Raw genomic sequence first — 12,892 nt, 5'->3', positions numbered from 1 at the left:
ATCTATGAAAACATTTTTTCATGTATATACATTTTGTAATGAACGTGGGACTAAGCATATCCAATTCCCACCCCAATTTGGAATCGTCAAGTCGTCTGCAATCGTGAACCCCACAGCTGAGTCGGGGAGTGTACAAATCCAGTGATTATTTTCACACTCTGCAGCTAAGCTTGCGGAGAGCGAAGTCAGAGGAAGACCTTTCATCTGTGACAGTTGCTAGATAGCGATAAATTCTTATTCTACCAAACCCTCCCATACCCTGGGTGACACAATTACAAATAGCAAGTCACTCTGTGGCGCTACTGGCCACAGCCGGCACGTTCAGATTCGATCCCAGAGGCTCATCCAGGCACCTCAGCATGGTGCCTCAACTGAAGGAGCCATTCACCAGCCCATAATACAAGTGTTTCTTTGAGCAGATAAGATGAGTTTGACTCCATGGTAACTGGTGGTAATCGGTACTTCTTGCATGATAGGCATTCTTACAAAGCCATTTGTTTTTTTCACTCAAAGATGCTTGTACTGTATCAGAGTACTTCTTCAGAGTAACCAATAGATATCAGTCCCTCCGTATTTCAAGACAAAATGCCTCCAGGCTACATATTTATGACATTATCTGTCATGTTTTCTTCATTTTTAAGAATGCAACAAGGGTATAATCATTTTGCTAGCAGTTGACAAATATGAAAAGGTTATTATTATGATTAACAGCTGAAGATTATGCACAGATACAGTATTTATGCTGATACGCTGTGATGTAACAATGTTTATAACATATAGAAAAAAATGAATTGAAGATTGTAATATTATTGGTAAGTTTGAGTGCGGAGTGATACTGTTCACAGATCTGTTTGATTAATTGTTACTGTATCAGGCTTACAATCACCGTAGAACACTGTCTCAGCCAATCAGCATCCAGAATCAAAGCGACTAAAGTACAGCTAAACAACATCTCAACAGTGACATGCATGAATGACCTATCTTAACAAAGACAGACCCCAGGAATACATGTGCAATCTATCTATCTGTAATCTATCTATAATCATCATACAATATGTACAGCCTATCATCTCTCAGCATTGACACTACAAAATGTCTGCCTGCTGCGCTGTTTTTTTCTTCCTTTCTGTAACCAGTAATGATTTGAAAATGAACCGTTCCGACAGCCCCATCAGAGTAGTTAAATAATAATAGACAGACATGCATTAGCCTCGAATTTTCAATCATCTTGACTGACACTACCAGATTCCAAATCCTCTCTTCAAAAGGGCACAGGGAAGATGATTGACCTGAATGAGCACACAAAGAAATTATCACAACCACATGTGCTGAGCTCCACAAATAGCTGCTTAATAAATTGCTAAACATTCAAGACAAATTCAGAATTCTAAAATGGAATGATCTCTAAGGAGGCAGTGATTTTGAAGCATTGTAGGGTTAGCCGTAAAATATCTGCAATAAATTTAGATGTTATTATGAAACAATATACATGTGAAGCGTGATGTTCTCTGATGTCAGTGACAATGTACGTTTTGATCTGGCAGCAAAAACAATGATGGAACACCATTCTGAACTATTCCAAAACTCTACTGATGAAACATGTTTTGTATCTTTAAAATGACAAAAAGTCTGTGACAAAACATATTTTCAAATTTCCTAAAGGATGACATTTGCTTGTCAGGAGTAAATGTGATGTTTTATAGAGCAGTGATTCTACTAAGCAACTCAGAAGTTTATGACACAAGCAATCTGTTTGGGATGTCAAACTTTGTCCAGCAGCAAGTTGTTTGGATGCAATTTTAACTGAATAGTCTAAAATATAACCCTTGCAAATTACCCTGTCATACAGATTTTCTTTTTACACAAGACTTAACAAGAGCAAAGTGCCTCTCCATTGACTACACAGATACAATCATAAGATGACAGTGCATCTCAGTGATCATTCTTTCAATAGCCCTGAATACAACATGTTTTGTTTCATTTTATTCAGTATTGAATTTTGAATTGACCGCTGATGTTGCCTTTGTTATCTTTATTTATTGAGAAGAAATGACAGGGGTATTTTTATATATACTGTCTTGGGACATTTTTTTTTGTTATCAAACAACTGTGGTTAAGGTGCAGACTTTCAGCTTTTTTTAAATGTACATGTATGCATTTTGGTTTCGCCATGAAGAAATCAGTTTTTATACATATGCTGTTTAGTCCACCATTTCAAGGCAGCATAATAATGGGACAGATGGCTTCACAGGTGTTAGCTGATTAATCAGGTGTGTTCAATCGCTTCATTAGTTCAGGTTTTTACTATCTAGTCTTGGTTTTAGGCTTGTGATTGCCATTGGAGGCTGTTATTTGCATTAGTAAACATGACAGCCAGAGTTGTGCGAATTAAAGTCAAAGAAGCCATTATGAGGCTGAGAACTAAGAGAGAAAACAGTCGAACACATAGACCAAATGATAGGCTTACCAAAAGAAACTGTTTGGAACAGCATTAAGAAGAAAGAGATCACTGGAGTAATCACAAAGGGCCAAAGAAGGCCTCTACTTTTTTTTTGTCACTGTGGTTCATCAATTAATTGTAACAGATCCCGAATATTATGACTTGCAAAATGTAACAATGAAGTAACAATGAAGGTCCTCATACCCTGCACAGATAAGGTGCCTCCTACTTCTACTTTGTGTTCTATCCCGTAAACAGTTCCGAACCCACTCTGAGATGGCTTCTGTAATTCTTCCCTTCCTCATTTTGATAATGAGTCACATGGTACCTTATCAAATGCTTTTTGGAAATCTAAATATACAATATCGTAAGCCCTACTAATATCAAAACACTTGGTAGCTCCTTTGTTATTCTTAATGCACTTAACCTCCTTTTTAACTTCCCCTTTCTGGAAATGCTTGGGGTCACATTTTGAAACTTGTGAATTTTGCCTTTCAAATACCCTTTTGGCCAACCTTAGTTATTTTTTAAACTTAGCACACATTCAGCCTTGTTACTCTCTGTCATCTCCTTTTTCTATATTTTATACATTTTATTATTTTTTGCAAACTCTTATGTATAGCTTTATTAATCCGCTGTGGAGACTTTTATTTTTCCGCACCAGTTATTTTTCTGCACCTTTGAAATTAATTTACACTGCACATTAAGTATAACCCTTTGAACCTGTCCCATTTTTCCTTCATAGTCTTTGACTTTGACAGTCATTTGTGTATAGTGTGTATAGGAAGCGACTGAGAACACATCTGTGTTGGAGTGTCTGTATTTGTGATGATTGGTAGTGACAGGGTGCCCATAACCTTGACAGACAGGTCTGTTACCAAGAAAGCTGAGGATCCAGGGGATGAGATGAGGCTGTACATCAATGTCTCTGAGTTTTGCAATCATAGTGTGTCATTATACTGTGTTAAAAGCAGAGCTCAATGCTATGAAGAATATTCTGGTGTAGTTTCCCAGGGAGTCCATGTGCTCAAGGAGCTTCTGGCCTTGTAAGCGGATTGGGGGGGTGAGGGGGGTCAACTGGCACAAGCCTCTCCAGACAATTCATGCCGATGGATGTTAATGCCACTGGCCTGAAGTGGTTGGGATTGGATGGGCGGAGGCAGCCGGGCACAGGCTCTATGGTGGAGGCATTCCAGAGTACAGTGACCGTGGAAGAGCGGATAGATTTTTTGGAAAAGTGGGTAGAAATCCAGGGAGAGCGCAGCTGTGCAGTACGAGGGAAGGGATATTATACGCAGTTAAAATAAAGTTTGTTGAAACCCCAAAGGTAATCGTGTGTGGCCTGCAGGGTTGCTGATTCTCAGGAAAGTGCACTGGAGGTCATATTCAACAGTTCAGTGATCCTGGTGCACAGGTGCATGTGCCAGACTGGGGACTCAGGGGGCACAACTGGCAATTACAAACTGGGCAGAAACAGAAACAGCTTAGTGATCTTGGGATTTTCCAATTGCTGCCTGCAAAATGATTTAGCTCAGTTACAACATCTTGACTCTTGACTTGTTACTATCATCTGGACTGTTATCCATCTGCGTGGCACTCACATCAATGAAACTAAACTTACTGTAGGGATATAATGTAAAAGAATAGATTTATTAGAAATGGGTCTTAAATTAAATTAATAGTGTATTCAAGTATTTTAAAGATTTGTCTATAAACAAATCTATACATCTATAAAAAGTACTCAGCTCTCTCATTCATGTTCATTTAAAAAAAACTCCCTTGTAGACTAATATATGTACCAAGACTGACATTTGATGGCAACGAGGTTAGTGGTGCTGATACGAACGGGCAGGCTTTTCAGCTCAGCCAAAAGTGTTCCTTGTACAATTGTTCACTCACGTACACAGATTGTTTTACATAGATGGTTTCAGTTTTTAATTAATGTTAAGTTTAACCGGATAAAGATTTAATAGAGATTCCTGTTCTGTAAAAAGGGATTATAGCTGAGCTATGCTATTGTTGTAACATGGATCATATTGGGGGGTACACATTACATTAATGACATTTGGCAGACAGTCTTATCCAGAGTGCAGTTGATTAAACTAAGTAGGAGACAGTCTCCCCTGGAGCAATGCAGGGTTAAGGGCCTTGCTCAAGGGCCCAATGGGTGTGCGGATCATATTGTGGCTACACCGGGGATTGAACCACCGACCTTGTGGGTCCCAGGCATGGCCCTATGCTATAGGCTGCCCTACATGGGAGTGTTGCATCTAGAGTAAATGTTCATGCATTGTAAACATCGGTCTCTGTCTCTGAGTGCAAAACTAGTTGTGAGAGTCTTGGCTTTACAATGTACCTTACTGCAAATCACAATGTAGTACAGGGGACTGTTTAAATGACACCATTTCCGGGTTATGTCACACACATCCGGGTTACATCACGCCCACTTCCGAGTACGAGTACAGATACAGAGACAGATGAGGCCGTACTCGCTCACCCCTACTTTAAACCACCTTAAACACCACAACAAGTCTACATACCAGCCTTCAAATACATTATTGTGAGCAAGAGAATCCTTTCCAATTGGACAGAGACTGCATGCCTGCGGCCCAGACACCAAAACGGTTCAGCTACACAGGACTGCAAAACTAGCAACAGCAGCCACAAACCATAAAATGCAGTGTATCGGATGGCTACTTCGTCAGCAATTTCCCCCGTGCTCTCTGAACCTCTCAGGTTGATTTTTTTTTTTAAAGAAAAAGAAAAAAGATAGCAACAACATAAACAAGGCAGGAGCAAGGCGCAGAGCAGTTAGTCCCAGGAGGGGCGAGTGTTTTCCATCCTGCTGCAGTCCTCAGGCGCCAGCGCTTTTAAACGCTCTTCTCACAGAGCTCAAGCACACATTTTTATACACTTGTTTTTGTATCCAAGGCAAATACAAGCCATGAATGTTTCAGCAAGTACACAGGGTAGAGTGGGGAAAACATTTTCTTTTTTCACATTTACATTGTTTATGCTCTGTTCTATATTCCTGCATTGTTTTATAAATGTTGAATTTAGGCTCGAGATGTGAGCCAGTATTCAATCCCAATAGGTCCAGCACTCCAGGGCTTGGATTCAGTCACGTCTGTCTGACTCAAAAATGTGGAAACATGTTCATGCTTTAAGTTTTTTTGAGCAAGGTCAGCCATCACCAATATGAAAATACCTCATATGTTATTTATAAATAATTAATTGGGTATTAATTTGTAAGTCAAAGCTCCAGACAAAAGTGAACTAGATCCAGGCCTCATGTAGACCTTTTTCACACAGCGCTTATTATTACCAAGGGTGTTATAACAAATCACTTAACATGGGACATCGTTAGTTAATACACTGAATAAATCAAGCAGAATGAGAAACTGCTTGAGTGAGGCTTCAGAAGAAAGCAATTAGATGCAGAGAGCAGTCTAGTTTTAAACCAGTAGGCAAAGAGGACAGAAGACCTGTAGAGCTGAGGATTTCTGTATTCGCAAATTTTATGGAAATAGTAGACACTCTCAAAGCGTGTATCTGTGTCCCACATTTCAGCTTTGCTTTATCATATTTACCTGGATGTCATTTTTAATGTTATTGTTTTGATGGAACATTACAGTATATTTCACCCCAGTCAGTTATATGGTCTGAACCAAGGGTGTCCAATCTTATTTGAAAATGGTGTGGGTTCAGTTTTTTGGAACTCAGCAATAAGCCCCCTGATTCTAATGATCAAGGTTTTGATTGAAGACCATGATTAGTTAATTAGTTGATCAAGTAGCATTGTGCTGGGCCAAAACAGAAACCTGCAGCCTCATTTTCACATTTAAACATTTACATACCTTCAGGTAATACAGAAAACGAAACAGAAGCTGCCAGATTTTCTCACACTATCTGATACATTATGGCTGGCTGTGGATGACATTAGGACTGTGTGCCAACATTTCAGAGGCCACTGAAAGAAAATGAGAAGTGCTTCACATACACAGCCTATTGCTGCCACAGAATGCACTGGATCCAATTAGTAACTGTTCGTGTGTTTGAAGGGCTTAGTTCCCTTTTAGGCATCCATTCTCAAAGATGCATTCAATTCACAGAAGGATTTATTTGAAATGTAATGTGCTGGTCCAAATATCAGTGCAGGCTTGAAATGGATATCCATGAAGCAGCCATGTACAAATCGAGTTCACCTTTTAAATGTGACTTTGTTCTCTTAATTTTCTCGTTATATTTATGGCATTTCCAGTGTGCCGTGTCATTTGCATACTAATGTAGATGTTGGTATTTCGTTAATAACATAATTATAATGCTCTGATCTGATCCCTTTGAAACCTTTGAAAATGTCTTTACAAAAAAGATCACGTAGCCTCCATTTGAAAAAGTCCTATAAAATGCTATATACAAGTCTGCTTGTTTGCCATTTTTTAACTCATGGAACGTAGAGTATTATCCTACCCTGTCTCATGGCAAATTTGTACCTCTGAACACTTTTTTGCACAACAAATATTACTCACAGTTACACTTTGCAGCAGTTTCAAAATCAAATACTAGGAGTGCTAAAGAAAAGTTTGGACCTTAAATTATTGGAGAAGGCACATATGTTCAGGAGACAGGTGTGTCAACTCCGCTGGTTTAGAGTCGTGGTTCAATCTAGTGGTTAGCACATCAGGTTCTCCCATTTGTAATCTGAATTCGAAAACCTAATTTATGCAATAATATATCGGACCGCTTGCCGTAAATACAAAGAACTATATTAAATCAAAACTAATCAAGCAGGAGAATGAAAACAATGAAACTAATTAAACTAATCATCATGCTCATAATGTAACATTCCTTAAATTACCACCCCTGGTGAACATTTCATTTTAAAACTGCAGCAAAATGTACCTGTGAGTCTTCATTCGGCAAAATAGTGCTCGGAGGTATGTACCGTATATGACACGAGACTCGACTGGTATCTGTGGAGAAATGACTTCACACACATTGCTTGTTTCATGAATTACAATGACAGCAGATGTGATGTTGCATAACATTTTTTTGCGTGAAGCTCAACTTCAGATTAGAAATGCTCACTCTTAAGGGTTTCAGATCAAACTCATCAAATGTTGCCAGAACTGTCAGGGGACAACTGGCAGTAATGCATTTTGAACATACAGTATAAAACCCTGTGTTACAAAAATCTATGTTATTAAATATTTACATAAAAAGCCTTCAGATGACATATCATGCATTTTAAACACACTTTTAATATTTATTTCAGGACTTTCTGTAACAAAGCCAATGATATCCATATTTCCTGGGTAATCCCACTAAGTACATTCAGCACTTAGCTTGCAATATCCTTTGTGGTAAAGTGCATCCTTACTGTAGGAGCTAACCAGGAGACAGGGAAATGTAAAAACAATGTTTAAGCACTTCACCTCCAAGAGCATTATTAAAATCATTTAAAATATGATTTAGCATTTTTACAAAACTTAATGCAGGATACTAAAAAGATAAATTTGGATTAAATAAGACTCAAGTTAGCAGTCAGGCTTAATAGTCCTCTCGATAATTGCGATGAGTGCAAATTTGTAGTTTACAGGTCATTTCACCTGTTACCTATAAATACACATGGTCTGTTGTGTTCTATATTGATATTAACTTTATTCAAAGTCCTAAAACCTTGCTGAGACAAAACCCTTGCATTTAGCCCTCATTCCTTTTCTAAATCTGTCAGCACACTGTATTGTTCTTGATATTCATTATTATAAATTACTGTTAAATACCATTTTCTCTGAACAGTCATTTATCAAAGAAGGTACCCAGGACAATTTTACCACGGAGAATCACAAACTTGTAGCACTCACAATCATTCCATAGTTCCACTCCAGGACCACTTCTCCAATTTCTTTTCTTTCAGCGAATATAAATCATATATTTGATGAGGAAATTATATATTTATTGCCTTGGAGTTAAAAGAAGATCAAACATTATTTGAAAGTGGCAGTATTCCCAGTTTTAAAAGTCAATCTTTGGACAGGGTTCAGAAATACTGTCGTTGTAAGAACAGAATCCTTCAGTGACAGGGAAGCCTCCAGAAGCAAGAATAACATACAGTCTAAGAAAAGCGGTGGAGGACAGTTGAGGGACACTGTATGGAGAACTCTTATTGAACATATTTGGTTTAGATGTGTCAAAAGCAAGCAAGTTATGACTCAGAAGACTCTAGGCTCAGAATTTAAACCTGCAGACCAGAATTTAAACCAGCAGATATAATATAATGAGGTTATGAATGCATTAATGTATGAGTGTAAATGACCAGCAGCTCTTGTTCAGACGTGTTGCAGACGGACTAAAGATGATATCGTTCCTGTGGGACTGCTGAATGCCAAGAAAGTGAACCACAGCCACAACACCGTGTCTCCTTACAATTCCAGTCTCCATCTCAAACGGAACACAAACTCCGTTTGCCACAGTACCTCTCATGGTTTTGTTTCCACCTTGATTCACCGTTCTCTGTTCACCATTCCCCAGCCAAAATCTGTCTCAGGAGGATTGTGAAAGAGTTAGTTTTATCCTGGAAAGCTGACTCCATTAGATTGTGCTCACCTGCTCTTCCTCATCTTCATCCTCAGGCAAACCTGGATCACTCACGTCAACACTGCAGCTCTGCTCTCTCCGCTGCCCTTTGACCCCCCAAAATCCCCCTGGCCATGGTGGAACTCCTTTCCTCCTCCCTGCAAAATGGCTCCCTCCATTTTGGAAATGTTCTGCTATTCCCCTCTCTCATCCCTCTATCTCTTCATTTGATGACATATCTACAACTGACATTCATTTACAAACCACCTGGTCTCCTGGGACACCCTCTCAGCCAATTCCCCATAGGCAGAACCCTAATGGTAATGCTGAGGGGAGCCTCCATTCATCTGAAACCTTCCCTCTTCTCTGCATCTCACAGCTGGACCCAATCTTCTCCACCTCCAGCCTCACAAACCACCCCCAATGCTCTCCTATCTCTCTATTAGTCCACCTTTCTGCTTACTTCACTGCTTTCCACTGCTTCCTCATGTACAAGCCTCTATTCAGACAAGACTCCTCAGCTCACTAGCTAATGTTAATTAGAAACTCAAACTTGCAATTGACCTATAACTGTTCCATAAGATTTGATGTTGAGTCCCTGGATGTGAACAGCATGCAGATTTCCCACAAATTATAGAGAGAATACAGATATGTACCCCTTATTCCTCCTGGAAAATCAAGTGGTGGTATTATTTCCAGCTTAGTACAAAGCCATTTAAAAAGTACAGTAGTATAGTATAGTCAGAGTGGCTAATTCTATTATTCCACGTACTATCTACTGAATTGCAGCAGGAGGCATGTTCATCCATTGTTTTACCAAAGCAATTTTCACAGTATTTGCAGTCCAGTAAAATGGCTTCTTTTTCCTTGCAAGGGCAAACCAAGGGGCTGATGTGTGTCAGAGAGGTATTGATGAGGGGGTCCAGATTTGGCTATAATAGGATCTGACAGCCTGAGAGCAAAGTTATCTGGTTGACTATGTTTCCCCTGCAGTGCTGAATAATGGGGCTTAGCCAAAGGGCATGGAGTTAATTGTCTGTGACATTTAAGGTGCAGCCTTTGCAAAAGTCTGACTCCATTAGTTCCTCTGAGAACGCCATATTTGTATTGTACAAAAGGCCCATGGGTTGTAATTTTTGCTGGATTACAGGTTTGTGTCAATGGATGTGGTAAAGATGTTCCAGTTGTTCCTTCATTAGTTCAAAGTGGACTGGCTGGCCTAATAATAATAATAATAATGGCTTAACAATGTGTATCATTTTCTTCTAATGATAACAAAGTAATTCATAGTTCATGACCGAAACTCTCCCGCAACCTCACCTCCAATGCTGTGTATCAGAGTAGCCATTTTGAATCAAAATAGTTGACATTCTTAATGAAGGGAGTTATGAAGCCAAATCAACTGAATGGTTGTCATAGGTTGAGAGAACCAGGGTAATAATTTTGCAAGAACACCTGCTCTTTGTGATAAAGGGGATCTTTTTTGGCCACACATTCGTTTGACTTTTTAACATGTCATAAGAAAAGATGTGTCTCCTCTAGTACACTGTCCCTATCACCCATCATCAGCAAGAAGTCAGTCCCTCTAAGAATGCCTTTTTATTTCAAATGGATTCATTTAAAGGGTTTGTTTTTACATATGAAGAGTTCTGCTGGATTAACATATGCTTTTGTGGTAAGAAAAAACATTAAGAGTACTTATTTGATAAGGAATCATGTTTGAATTAATGAGGCTTTTATGTCAGTCAGCATCCCATTAGAGATGACAGAGCACTTCAAACTATGGGAATGCTTCCAAAAACATTCCAAATGTGGGCCAGTGCCTGGGTACAAATAAACTTTGTCAGAAATACTTTTTTGAGGCAATAGTTTTGCACAATCACACTGACAGAATTGTTTTACTGGAATATTTACATTTTGTTATTTACATCAACATTGCTAATGGTTACACAAGATGTAAGGAAGGTTGCGTTTAATGATGGAGAGCAATTCAGCGCAAGGCTGCCGGATACATTTCAGACACATCGACGGCACAACACAAGCAAAAAATGTTGCTGACATATTTCATGTAATGACTACATATTTACCAGAATGCAATACACATTCCCACTGAACGGAAAACAGGCCATTACCGAAATGTTCAGACAACAAACAAATGGCTGCAGGCAGGGTGTTGTTGTCCATAGCTATATCACAGCTGTAATCAGAGCAGTTGCAATGGCTGAAACCTGATGTCATATCTACTGTTTAAGCTGCAAATAAATGAGTCAACTCCCTCGCCTTTGTTTTTACACCATGCTGGGAACTGCATGCCAAAATCAAAAGTCAAAATGTTCCTGAACCTTAACATGCTATTTCTCACAAACAATGAGTTCACTGGAGAGGCGATGTCTGACAAGCGCAGTTCATGCCAGCATTGTTTACTCAAAGTTAAAGATCAATATGAACAAATACGCAAAATGCCAAAGATTACCATTGTCTTTTTTTACTTAACGCTTGAAAGCCGCACAAAGTTTTATACATTTCAACATAGCATCAGCCGAAGGAAATTACATTCAGTGGACTGGCAGAGACCAGACACAGGCTATATTTATTTGTGAGAAAAATAAAATTATGGATTCCAAGTGCTGTGCCCGGTGAATCAGGGAAGGTGAACAGTAACTAGCTCACTGCCTCACTATTTCACAAAATAAAAACACAAAAACTGAATTCACAAGAAAAATGTGGTTCTCAACAGAACTTCCATAATAAAATGAAGAGGCACTTTGACAGGGTTTTGCAGTTCAAGTATGGAGTGATGACTGTGTGCTTTTTATATTTCCAGCATGTATTTTGTGTTTTATATTTTAACACTGCGTTAAGGGTGTGGGATCTTAAATGATTGCAGCGGCCATTTGCTTGAAAGTATTTTGTTGCTTCCTGTAGATGAAAACTATTCCTAGCCAACATTAGCAGTGCAAAAACAGTCCCAGTTCACCCTAGCAGTGAGAAAGCACTTCTGCTGTTCATGGAAAAACTCACAGAATGCCTGCTTACCCAAAAGCGGAGTCACTGTGCCAGCAAGCACTTACACAATACAATAAATCCTCATATCGCTTCGCTGGCAGAGGGGGCAGGATGGTGGGCAGTCCATAATAAGCAATGGCAAAAAATAAATAAATATCTTGTAAATGACTATTTTACTATTCTAGCAAGCCATGTGGTTGTGCTCTCTCCCTACATAATCTCAGTACAGATCAATGATAAAAGCTACAAAATATTATTGACCTAACAGAAGCAATTTCTCTAAGAACAACAACTTACTTTTCTGTACTGAAAAACTGTCATGTCAAAATAAATGATATCTCTTAATTTCCCCTGATTAACTAGCCATGGATGTGGCTGGGAGATGAAAGGTTTTGTGAAAGGAAATTTGACAGGAACACAAACAGCTTTTTTTATTTAATTTTGTTGTTCAAGTTCACCACCGGAACTAATAAACAAGCCTTCAGATTTATACTTCTCCTAATGTGCTACATTTTAATATGAGGACAGGCTGAATATGGGCCTTCATCAGGACACAGTTCCGTCTGCTCCCTCTGGCTCAGGTTATGATATGATATGATACAATACAGCTTATGAGGTATGAGATAAACATCACCAGGGTGCTGACAATATTCTTCTGTGTTAACATTGCTTGTCATGCTGAAGAAGATATCAACCAGCCTTTGACAATAACCACAGCAAAAAGTGATTTTTGAGTCATTAATCAAGTCTTAATTATCCCATGATATGTGAACTATGAAATAAAAACTGTATGTCAGAAGGTATGTCATCCCGTTATTTGTATATGACAGCACATTCATTCAGTTACATTTTTGAAAGGTAGCGGTTATA

At 38.9% G+C, this 12,892-nt stretch overlaps 1 protein-coding gene across 1 annotated transcript in view; it reads right to left on the bottom strand.

Moving 5' to 3' along the window:
* LOC133117936 (CUB and sushi domain-containing protein 1-like) overlaps positions 1–12,892 on the bottom strand; it is a 503,171-nt gene that overhangs the window by 130,229 nt on the left and 360,050 nt on the right. The gene's annotated exons all lie outside the window — the stretch shown is intronic.

Source organism: Conger conger, chromosome 18 (genome assembly GCF_963514075.1).
Source record: "Conger conger chromosome 18, fConCon1.1, whole genome shotgun sequence".
NCBI lineage: Eukaryota > Metazoa > Chordata > Actinopteri > Anguilliformes > Congridae > Conger > Conger conger.
The sequence above is the reverse complement of the archived record's forward strand: the minus strand, read 5'-3'. Positions and strand labels throughout refer to the sequence as shown.